This window comes from Cryptomeria japonica, chromosome 2, assembly GCF_030272615.1.
Source record: "Cryptomeria japonica chromosome 2, Sugi_1.0, whole genome shotgun sequence".
In the NCBI taxonomy this organism is placed as follows: domain Eukaryota; kingdom Viridiplantae; phylum Streptophyta; class Pinopsida; order Cupressales; family Cupressaceae; genus Cryptomeria; species Cryptomeria japonica.
The window spans coordinates 485077774-485090496 of record NC_081406.1 but is presented as its reverse complement, the minus strand read 5'-3'; positions in this window follow the sequence as shown (position 1 = coordinate 485090496).

The following is a 12723-nucleotide window of genomic DNA, read 5'->3' as shown; positions in this document are numbered from 1 at the left end:
CTTTCTAACACTCCCAAGAGGAAGAAGCAAGCTATTTCTCCTAATAATTTTGATTTTGGTCAGCTAGTGCGTGTCAAACAAAAGACCATAAAGAATGCTCAAACCATCTTACGGGTTAAGGTAGATAGTGCCAAGAACAAGTATGTAGAAGTTGCAAAGCATCCTCCTGATAAAAATATAAGTCCAAGCAAAGGACTATGTGATAAGAAGGGTTGGGCTTGGGAAGAAAACCCATGAAGGTATAGTGGAAGACGCTTAGTCGACTTTTGATGCTCTTGTGGAAAATACAATGAAGAGAAGGTGAAGAAAGATAAGCTTAAGGAACGAAAGGAGCAACTCATCACTGTGTTAATTAAGATCACAAATTATTCAGAGGTGATTGAGCCAATGACTTTATCGGTTGATGAACAATTCATAAAAAAACCTGAGTAGGTTACCTCATGTCAAACTAGAGCAATAGGATAATGGATGGATATGATGCTTAGTCTGGGAACCCACATTTTGATTTTTTCTACCAAGTTGATTAACAATGTGCAGAGTGTTCAATCCGAATTGGATGCAACACTAAAAATTTTCTTGGAGACAAAGACTAATCACGATAAGGATTTTGATTCCTGGACAAAGCTCAGGGATTTTTCTCTAGATGTTTTAGTTGATCATGAAGTGATTCCTTCTAGGAAAATGTATGTCTAGTATAAGGAGTTGCTAAAACATCATATGGAAGTTCTAGAGAAACTCATTGAAGATCTAGAGGAGACAAAGGGTTTGGGTGAGAAGACAGTGAAAAGGATCACCAATGAGATTGATGAGGTTCCTTGTGATTTACTTGATCACGATCACAAGTTACTACCTCTATATTTAGCCATACAAGAGTTTAGCTTTCTTGTCCAAGATGAAGTCGAGAGAGTTGATTTTACTCTCTCATCAATTGTCCAATTGATAGAAATGCAAGTTATCTTGGATAGTTTAGGATCTATCTTGAATAAATCCAAAGAAGAGTACTCCATCTTGATGGACACAATTGCACAAGCTCAAGTCATCTTAGGTCATGCTGATGAACTAGATAGATCAAAGGTACAAGATACTCTCTAGAAGTTTGAAGTTTTCTTTAAGAAAAATGGAGATGATGATACTCAAGATGGAGATCCATACACTTAGTCATTTTTCATGCTTCCTAGTTGTAGGTTCATTTTTATAATTCCAATCGACACGTCAAGTGTCATTTTGTATATACAGTTTTGATGCAGGAAGGCATGAAGATTAGACTTCTGGATTCTATTATGGATATAATAATGTCCTTAATGTGTAATACGTTGGTGGGCAATTTTTTCTCCTTTAGACCAACCATTGACATGGTCCGAAGATGGGTTACGACTTGCTAGAATGTTAAGGGTAGTGTTTCTTCAAACACAATGTCAGGAGGCTTATTCTTGTTTAAATTTATAGTGAAAGAGGATCTGATTAATGTTCTTGCTCAATCCTGGATGTATGGAAAACACCACTTGACCTTATGCAAATGGAAACCAACTTTTGACTCCACAACGAATATTTAATCGTATGACTCTAGTGTGGTTTGTTTGCCTAGTCTATCCTTGGAATTTTGGGATGAGAAAATCTTCAGCTAGATTGGCAACAATTTTGGGGTCTATGTGGCTTCTATCATGGTGACACAGACTAAAACCAGGTTATTCTTTGCTAGATGTTGTGTCAATGTTTCCATTAATAAAAATTTGCCCAAATTTATTAATTTACAATCTAAGTGGGGTAAATGGGCACAATCCTTGGTCTATGAAAATGATATTGTTTTTTGCCAAAGATGTGCTAATGTTGGTCATGTTATTGCTAACTGTAAGGCGGCCCCGGGGAAATAACCTAAATTGAAGGGTATCTACTCCTCTCCATCTGGTGAATATGTTTCTCAGTGTGGAGATGAGTTTCCCTTTACTGAGATTATTGAACCTTTTAAAGTCCCCAAAAAATCCCCCTTTAAAGGAAGATAGTGTTGCTAACCTGGGCTTGGAAGCTAATGATGAGAGAAAGTAAACACAATCATAATTACAGGTTGAGGAAGGGGAAATCCCCTTCCTTGAATTCTAAAAGTACTAAGAGGAAGCCCCTCTCAGAGGATGCTTTTGATGAATCGTGTATCCAAGAGGATATTGTTAGTGTGTAGAGGATGTGCGGACATACAACAGAATGCCCTGCAAAGTAATTTGTAGAAGTCCCTAAGGATACCCATGATAGGGTCTCACAGAAGAATGTATTCTCTTAGACTCTAGCCTCAAAGGTAGGAAAGAGTAATATTACTCTTGAAAAGTGTGGGGAACCAAAACAAAAGGTTCCTAGGCAACAAGAGAAGGTAGCTCCTGAGCCCAAAAAAGTTGATTCCACCCCAAACAATAAAAGTGACCCTTCTAGGGAGGATGAGAAGGAGTGGTTAACTCAGAAGAGGAAGATGAGAAGTAAGAAGGTGGATGTGGGATCAGAAAGTAAGACATGACGACCTTCCCAAAGGGCAACACGCTATAAAGAAATGGCAAGGGAAATTGAAAATGGAAGGCATAAGACCTTAGATATGAATTCCAAGATCAAAAAATGAATTTTTTGTCATAGAATATGAGAGGACTAAATAGTACTCAGAAATAATTTGCACTGAGGAAATTTTTATTTGAAACTAAACTGGATGTTCTCCTTCTTCAAGAAGTGAAAATGACTGATCTTATTTTCTCTAGTATAGCTAATAAAATCTAGTCAAGGTCTTCCTTCTACATGTGTGACGCTAATGGCGCATCTAGTGGTGTGGTCACCATGTGCAATCCTCAGAAGTTGATAATGAGATCTTTTTTTCCACTCCCCTAATTATCTTGTTGTCACCTTCACCTCTAATGATTGCAGATGGAATCTATTTAATATTTATGCCCCTAATACCAGGTCTAGAAGGAAGGTGATTTGGGATGACATCTCTTCTTTTATAATTAATGATATGAACTATCTTTGGATAGTGGATAGAGACTTCAAATCTCCCCTTTTTTCTTCTAAAAAACTAGGCATAACTATGGACTATGATAACAGTATGATGGATTTGTCTAACTTCATTAATAGAAGTAGACTCCTAAGTCAAAATCTAACTATACTTTTGACTTAGTCATAGTTAGTTGAATTTTTTCTATTTTTTCTCATTGCCCCTCTCCTATATATATGAGGGTGCTCATTGTAATTTTCATCTTTTATATATGCAACTAGACTCTGTCAAAGTGAAAAGCAAAGTGAAACTTTGAGATCATTTGTGAATTTTATTGATTCAATCAATTGAGAAAAGAATCTTTGGCACTCAAACTTTGTTAGGCAGTTCAAATAACTGGAAGACAACTAAGAGGGGGGGGGTGAATCATTTGTCACCAAATTAATGGAACCTTAAGCAATTAAAACTTTAATACCGAAACCCAAAAGATCAATACCGGAATGCATAAACCAATTACCAAAATAACAGATATACCAATTAAGCACAAGCAATAACTAGAGAATAAATACCATCCACATGACACTAAGATTTGTATGTGGAAAACCTGGTAAAGGGAAAAGCCACGGTGGGAAGCCTACCCATAGTCAGATAATACTTTTGCAGTAAGTATGTGATTACAAATAGGGGGCCTGCACTTGCAGGAAGGCCAACAACCTAGAGCACACTACTCATCACAAAAGGATTCTCACTAACTACATATAAATCCAGACTACAATCTGGAAGAATGAATGAACTACAATGATAGCATCTCCTATGCATGAGTACAGTTCTGGTTAAGCTCAATACTAGAGGACTAAATCCTATTACATAAACCCAACTCGATCACCAATGATCTACCAAATCCTCTGCATGAATGATTATTACATTATTCGCTCCTCACATATCCATATCCCTTTACATATGATCTACAATGATATCTTACATCATATATATACAAACCCTCGACCATAAACAATCAGGTTGACCACCAGACAATAAATCAATTACATAATTACAAAACATGTCGGCCTGAGACTAAACAAATAATATCCAACCCATAAGATATCCCAGAAACACATCAAGAAGTCCAATCAACATGTTACATTAATTTGGTCCATAACCTAGATAGTACCAGGCCCAATTTAGGTCCACACATGCAAAAGCAATGATCCCAATCAGCCAAGTCTCAAACACGATCACCATCAGCATCCTGAATCTCTTCTAGAAGCCACACCAACACCACTTATGCATAACATCAAATATCTTCAACAAAGCTCTGCAGGTGAAACCCTCACCGGATCAACAAACCAAGCTTACAAGCATACAAGATAGCATCTGATCACCAAATCAAAACCAATTGACTGAACATGAAACTGAGTAGCATGAATAGAAGATCTAAGCCCAAACATATCGGAGCGTATTGGATCATCATGATCTAATCCAACCAGAAACCAAACAACTTACCGAGACCAGAAGGATACCGGTAAAGCAACCAAAACAACTAGTGTTGACATCAATGTCAAAACATCAATGCAACACATAATCAATTCCTCCAAATGGCCAAAAATCTCCCCATTTGGTATTGATGGCAACACTAGATGTGAAAAACATCCAAGTGCCAAGAAATGCCAAACAAATCTTCCACACAAGATATAGCAATGAAGTTATGATCCATACTCTCCCTGCAAATGATATCTTAGTTAAGTTCTACAAATTTCTCCCCCTAATGTATATATCCCTTAAGTTTTTCACATGAATATCTCTCCCCCTTTGACATCAATGCCATAAATCTGACAAAAATATCAAAGCAAAAACATAAATCACTAAATCACAAGGCTAACTACTCCTGAGCAGTAGAATCACCACATTAATCCCGAATGAATAATATCTCTGATAATGCATACTGGAATGATGCCAAATAGCATCAATCAGTTCTCTATCGGAGGGGCAGAAACCCTTAATCTATCTCTGAGGTACTCAAATGATTCTTTAGGAAAAGGTTTAGTGAAAATGTCTACAATATGCTCTTTAGTGTTCACATAAACCAGTCTAACTTCATTTTCTTCCACCTTCTCCTTCAAAAAGTTATACTTGATAGATATGTGCTTTGTCTTAGAGAGAAATACCAGATTCTTTGATATGTTTATAGCAATAGAGTTATCATAGTGAATAACTATCGGTCCAATGCAATGCACTTTTATGTCCGTCAACATTTGCTTCATCTATAGAACTTGTGTACAGTTAGTAGAAGCAACAACATACTCAGCTTCAACAATAGAAAAAGAAGTACATGATTGTTTCTTGTTGATCCATGAAATAAGTTTCTTTCCAAGAAAGAAAGCTCCACCGAAAGTACTTTTCCAGTCATCAACATCACCTTTAGTGAAACCAAGCTTCAAAAGATATTTGTCTAACCTTGTATACCAAGCTCTAGGTGCCTGTTTCAATCCATATAACGATTTCCTTAACCTGCAAACCATGTTTTTATCATCTAAAAGTGAAAAACCATCAAGTTGCTCAATATAAGCTTCCTCATAAAGATCTCCATTCAGAAAGGCACACTTAACATCCATCTGATAAACCTTGTAGTTTTTATGTGCAACATAGGCAAGAAATAATCTTATAGCTTCAATCCTATCTACAGGTGCAAAAGTTTCACCATAATCAATTCCTTCCTTCTGAGAATATCCTTTATGAACCAATCTATCTTTATTCCTCACAACTTGCCCATCTTCATTTAAATTATTCCTAAAAACCCATTTAGTTCCAATAACATTCTTATTTTTAGGACAGGGAACTAAAATCCATGTGTTATTCTTCTCTATCTGATCTAATTCTTCTTCCATAGCTTTCATCCAACATTCATCTTTACATGCTTCAATTAGTGATACTGATTCAACTTGAGAAATTAAACATACCTCATTAGCTGCCAATCTCCTTCTTGTCATCACTACATTATTTTTATCCCCAATGATCTGACCTTCTGAATGATTCATCCTTACATACCTAGGAGTCTTCTGATTGTCCGTTCCTCTTTCCAGTTCTTTAGTTACTGTTGAATTTTCTGTTACTGCCAGAGTAACTGGCTCAATATTTTGTTCCGGTACAGGTGTTACTGGTTTAGTTATGATCATTTCCACTACCGGTTCTTGCTCATAAACTCCGATTTTACTTTTATTCATCTCATCCACCTTGACATTAGCACTCTCCACAATTCTCTGCAATCTCTTGTTATAACATCTATATGATTTGCTTTCATTAGATTAACCAAGAAATATTCTTTCATCACATCTAGGATCAAATTTGCCATTGAAATCATCTCTCCTGATATAACATTTACTACCAAAGATTCTGGAAAATCTTTACCATGCAATAAAAATTCACATGACATATCCTTTTATGCCATAGCCAACTCTCATCAATTTGTGCAATCAAACATGTCTTCTCACCGGAATTCAAATGAAATATATTACCTTTTGTTTGTGTACCGGTTGCAATCTCCAATCCAGATCTATTAATAATTTTACTTTTTCCATTCTTGAATTGTAATTGAAATCCCTTATCCACCAATTGTCCTACACTAAAAATATTATGCCTTAAACCTTCAACATAATAAACATTATCAGTATTGTGCTTACCATCTGATGATACAACTCCTTTTCCTTTGATCATACATGCTTTGTCATCTCCAAATCTAACAAGACCACCATCAAATTCTTGCAAAGATAGAGACTTCCTTTTATCTCCAGTCATATGATGTGAGCATCCACTATCAATTATCGATTCATCCTTATCTTCAATTTTAGCAGCAAGTGCCTTCTCTTTGAGTGCCAAAACATCTTCCTTGATAGCCAAGAACACCCATTCATTTCCATTGCCAGAACCACTAGCAAACTCTTGTGTCAGTTCATCATCAGAATCAGTCACACATTCCTCATCCGCAATGCAACATGATTTATCTATGTTTCTCCTATACTTATACTTGTTCTAATAACCAAGGTTAGGATTAAAAGATCTTACATCTCTCTCTTCAAATCTTGAATTCCTTTCAGAACATCTGGATGCAAAATGACATATCTTATTACATGCAAAACATTTAAATGGTGCTTTTCCTTCATAGTTACTTCCTACCTGTCCTTTAGGTACCCTTCTAGAAAATAGGGCTTCAAGTTTCTCAAATTATTCATCTTCTCTCTTCATATCATCCAACTTTGCATACAAAGCTTTCCAATCTTGCTTTCCGGTTGATGATGTAAATGTATGAAAAGAAGGTTCAGACTTCATAGCTCCAGAAGGTCCAAATTCTTCAAGCTCAAAAGCATATAATTTCCCAACCAAGCTATCTCTATTGACAAAAGTATTAGCCATTGTTCTCAATTCATTAATTGCAGTAGCCTTCATCTTATAAGTCGGTGGCAAATCTCTTAGAACATTAGAAACTATTTCATCTTCACTCAAGGTTCCACCACAACATTGAATTCCCATAATAATTTCATTTACCCTTTCCATGAATGCAGTAATCCTTTCATCTTCTTCCATCTTCAGGTTTTCATATCTCATCGGGTAACCATCAAGTTTAGCAATCTTAACAGTAGGGTCACCTTCATTAAGAGTTTCCAACTTGTGCCATATAGCCTTTGCTGATGATTTGTCACTTAATCCCATTATTTGTTGATCAAAAAGTGCACACAAGAGGGCTTCTCTTTCTCTACAATTACTCTCAAGCTCCTTATCCATGTTTGCCGAAGGAGGATTGCTAGATGCCATATTAAAAGGGGTTACCCCAATCTAAGTGATTTCTGAAATTTCCTTATCGAGACATCTGAGATGAGTCTCCATCTGAATCTTCCATACTCTATAATTTGTTCCATCAAGTTTAGGAATAATTCTCCGAAAGATAGCAACAGATGAACTAGATGAACTTGAACTATTAGTTGCCATAGGATCTTCCTCAAGTAGTTAAGCTTCTACAGAGAGGGCTAGAGCTCTGATACCAATTGTTAGACAGTTCAAATAATTGAAAGACAATTGAGAGGGGGGTGAATCAGTTGTCACCAGATTACCGGGACCTTAAGCAATTAAAACTTTAATACCAGAACCCAAAAGATCAATACCGGAATGCATAAACCAATTACCGAAATGGCAGATATACCAATTAAGCACAAGCAACAATTAGAGAATAAATACCATCCACATGATACCAAGATTTGTACGTGGAAAACCCAGTAAAGGGAAAACCACTGTGGGAAGCCTACCCACAGTCAGATAATACTTCTGCAGTAAGTATGTGAATACAAATGAGGGGCCTGCACTTGCAGGAAGGCAAACAACCTAGAACACACTGCTCATCACAAAAGGAGTCTTACTAGCTACATATAGATCTAGACTACAATCCAAAAGAATGAATGAACTGCAATGATAGCATCTCCTATGCCCGAGTATAGTTCTGGTTAACCTCAAAACCGAAGGACTAAATCCTCTTACATAAACCCAATTCGATCACCAATGATCGACCAAATCCTCTGCATGAATGATTATTACATTACTCACTTCTTACATATCCATATCCCTTTACATATGATCTATAATGAGATCTTAGATCATATATATACAAACCCTCAACCATAAACAATCAGGTCAACCACCAGACAATAAATCAATTACATAATTACAAAACATGTTGTCTTGAGACCAAACAAATAATATCCATCCCATAAGACATCCCAGAAACACATTGAGAAGTTCAATCAACATGTTACATTAAGACGATCCATAACCTAGATAGTATCAGACCCAATTTAGGTCCACACACACTAAAGCAATGATCCCAATCAACCAAGTCTCGAACATAATCACCATCATTATCCCGAATCTCTACTAGAAGCTACAACAACACCACTTATGCATAACATCAAAGATCTTCAACAAAGCTCTGCCAGTGAAACCCTCATCGGATCAACAAACCAAGCTTACCAGCATATAGGATAGCATCTGATCACCAAATCAATACTAACTGACTGAACATTAATATGAGTAGCATGAATAGTAGATCTAAGACAAAACATACCAGAGCATACTGGATCATCATGATCTAATCCAAACAAAAACCAAACAACTTACCAGGATCATAAGGATACCGATGAAGCAACCAAAACAACTAGTGTTGACATCAATGACAAAACATCAATGCAACACATAATCAATCCCTCCAAATGGCCAACATACTTTGTGTTGAGTTGATTGTGTTCTATGGTGAGAGTGTTGTAGAACATAAGATGCCACTAAGAGGGGGGGGTGAATAAGTGGTTTCCAAACTTTAACCTTTTAATCCTATGTGTGTGTATAGGTTAGTAGATCTAACACAAAGTAAACATACCAATGAGATAGGGGAGAATGATAAGATGCATGCACACACAAATACTCATCACATAGCACGAAATATAAGAGGAAAAACCAACATGGGAAAAACCTTGGTGAGAAATACTGCTGGAGTCTATTGCCCCAATCCAACTTCACAATAAACACTATTACAAAGTTTAGGGCACCAACCCCTGATTTTAGGGCACCAACCCAAGGAGCACCAACCCATTCACCAAGCTCCAATTTAGTGATAACAATGAAATATATCAATACAAAGGCAATAGCCTTGTTACAAATGAGCTTTGTAACTCTTACACATATCTCTTCATCGGTTCACCTTTGTTTGGTTTTCTGCCGATTCTCTGCTCACCTTCTCTAACTCTCCCTCTACTATGTCTCTGCCTTGTCTTCTCTCTTCTTACTCTCTCTCTTCTCTTCTTTTCTTGTTGTTGCTACCTTACCAGTTCAGACTCCATGTCTTCTCTGCCAGTTTACTGTTCTCTCGGATCACTACCGGTTCTTAGCTTACTGGTCAAGCCCTGCTTTGATCTTGCCTTGTCGGATCTCCACCGACACTCACACTACACAAATTCCCTCTCTACTACCTTCTTACTGGTTGGAACACTATCGATTCACCCCATTGTCAAGCTCACTGATAGTCTACCGGTTGCCTTAACCTTTCCGGTTGAACTCTTCTTACTGGTTGTCTCTCAAGCACTCACTCACCTCTGTGATTGTCGATGGGCTCTATGATTGACTAACTCTCTAATTTCACTCCCTTCACTGACATCACTCTCTCATGTAGGAGCACTCGATTTGGTCTTCGATCTATATAGTTATATCTGAGCATTCCCACCAAAACGTAAGTTCAAACTTTGGCGCGCTAGGGTTCCTTGTACTAACCCAATATGTATCGAATCTATTTAGATCTCATTCCAGAGGTTGACCACCTACAATGGATCACTCAACTCTGCCAATCCCATTGCATCCAAAACATGTTTACTATATTTAGCAAACATGGCTTGCTTGTCGATCTACACTTGTCAATCATGATGAATGAGTTCATGGTCCCCTTCACCAAATCCAATCAGCACCTGCACCACCTGCATTGATCAGTGCATCACTTAGATCTTCAGTTTGCATCAAGTCGCAAACCTCTGCAACTCACCCATGATTTTTGGGGTCGACCATAAATGTAGACTCAGTCGGCAGCTACCTCACCATCTCACACTTCACCGACCACAACATGCATGACACTTGTCACATACTTGTCATCATCATTGGCATCCACCTCTACTCAGGCCATTGTGTCAGTTTAAGCTTAGTCACCGACCATCATGCTACCGATGTTCATCTACCGGTTCAACTTGCTTGTCGGTTATACATTAACCAGTCAACCTATGAACCATGCAATCTCTTGTTCTGCCAGTGGAACACATTAACATGGTCACCTAACCTTATCAATCCATAACATGCTCATCTTCATCAGATAGGAGCCATTCACTTGTCACTTTGTTAGCTTTACTGGTGGACATCTATACCAGTAATATCGCTTGCTTGTATACTTGTATCATACCATGCACATCGGTGACACCAAAATCCATTTGCATTCCGGTAACATCCTTATCTGTAGTTGTACCTTTTCTTCATCTTCATTAGACTGGTTCTCCTCTCAACTAGTTTGTCAAAGTGACATACATATCCTTCCTTTTCAGTACGGGTAACTCATCATACTTTCACTTGTTGAACCAGTGCACATCTCTGGTTTAATGCACCTGAGGCACCTTTGTATTTCACTTGTTTATCCAGTGTGAGCCTTCAATCACCTACCTTCTACATTTCTGTCTTATCCTAGAAGGTTATGATGCATTCCATGCATGTTATGAGATAAGCAAAGCATTATCACTTACTGGTGGGAGTAGACCCTTGTCATCATATTGTGCCCAGTCTTCTTTCAGTATTGCACCAATATGACTTTCTTGTTATCTGAGGCAACACACTTTCTACCATTCTTCTCTTCATCCTGTGACAACATCTCTATCTGGTGGGAGTCCTATAGTAAGACACCCAGTTGCTTACCAGTTGTCTGTCCTCCTTCATTAGCTCACCTTGCTATAATATTGGTCACTTGTTTATCGGTTGACAACCATACACTGCCAACACATCACTTACCAATTGTCATTCCATACTAGTCTCTAGTCCTTATGTCTTCAACACAAGCCAACACTAACTTGTTTACTAGTGACTCCAATGACCACAATGCTGGATGACATCCTCTTTCTTACTGGTGACAAGCTATACCGGTAACCTGCTATACTAGTTGACATCAATGACACCATTACCGGTTGACATCAATGACAACACAATACCAACAATCTCCCCCTTTGTCATTAATGTCAACACATGTAGTATCCAGTATACTACAGATTCTCTCTCCCCCTTTCACAACAATGGAAAAGGGCACTGACAGAGCTTTCTACCGGTTGCTTCTTCCCCTTTTGGCCATTTCACTTTGCATCCTATCGGTCAGACTACATCATCTCCCTTTTGATATGCAGAAAGTTATTCTGACCCAGATTTGCTGATACCAAGTGTTGAAGTTGACACTGATACCAATTTGATATCACAAGTATATCCTTCGATACCAAATGTATGATCTCCCCCTGTGCAGGTAACTCTTCCTTGTTGTAGGCAACACTCCCGGTGGTCTGATTGGGATTTCAATTAAGTATAAATTGAATAGACATTGAAATACCTCACAAACAAGGACCGATGAGCACATCTGAAAGTATCAATCATACCGGTACAACCATAGACACTTTCTCTCCCTCGTGTTTAGTATATCTAATAAAAATCAGAAGATATGGTTGTGAAGTCCCCCTGAGTCATATAACTTAGGTCTTCTTTGTGTGTCAGGTTCTAATTCAGAGCTCCAATCTGCACCTTATACCAGTTGAACTGAGTGAATAAGTGTTCAAGTGATGATCTTCCAGCTCCATGACATCCATCATAGCTTATGACATGATCTTATATGAACACAATGCCATACCACATCACTATCATGCCAAATATCAAACCTATTAGCCCATAATAATGCATGCATATAAGGTCAACTACCGAACCAACATAATGTCAATTAGGTCTTCTCCAATATCATCTGAGACATAATTATCTCAATCCACACCACCAGATTTATTGCAATATCAGTCAATATCCATACTGGTTAACATACTGCACATATCGGTTTACTATACTAGACCAACAACTCTCTCCATCAGAGCACCTTCCTCTAACCTCTGTCTTCTTGTGTCAAGTGCTTATGATCCCAATGACAATTTAACCATCCATTGAAACATGCAGAA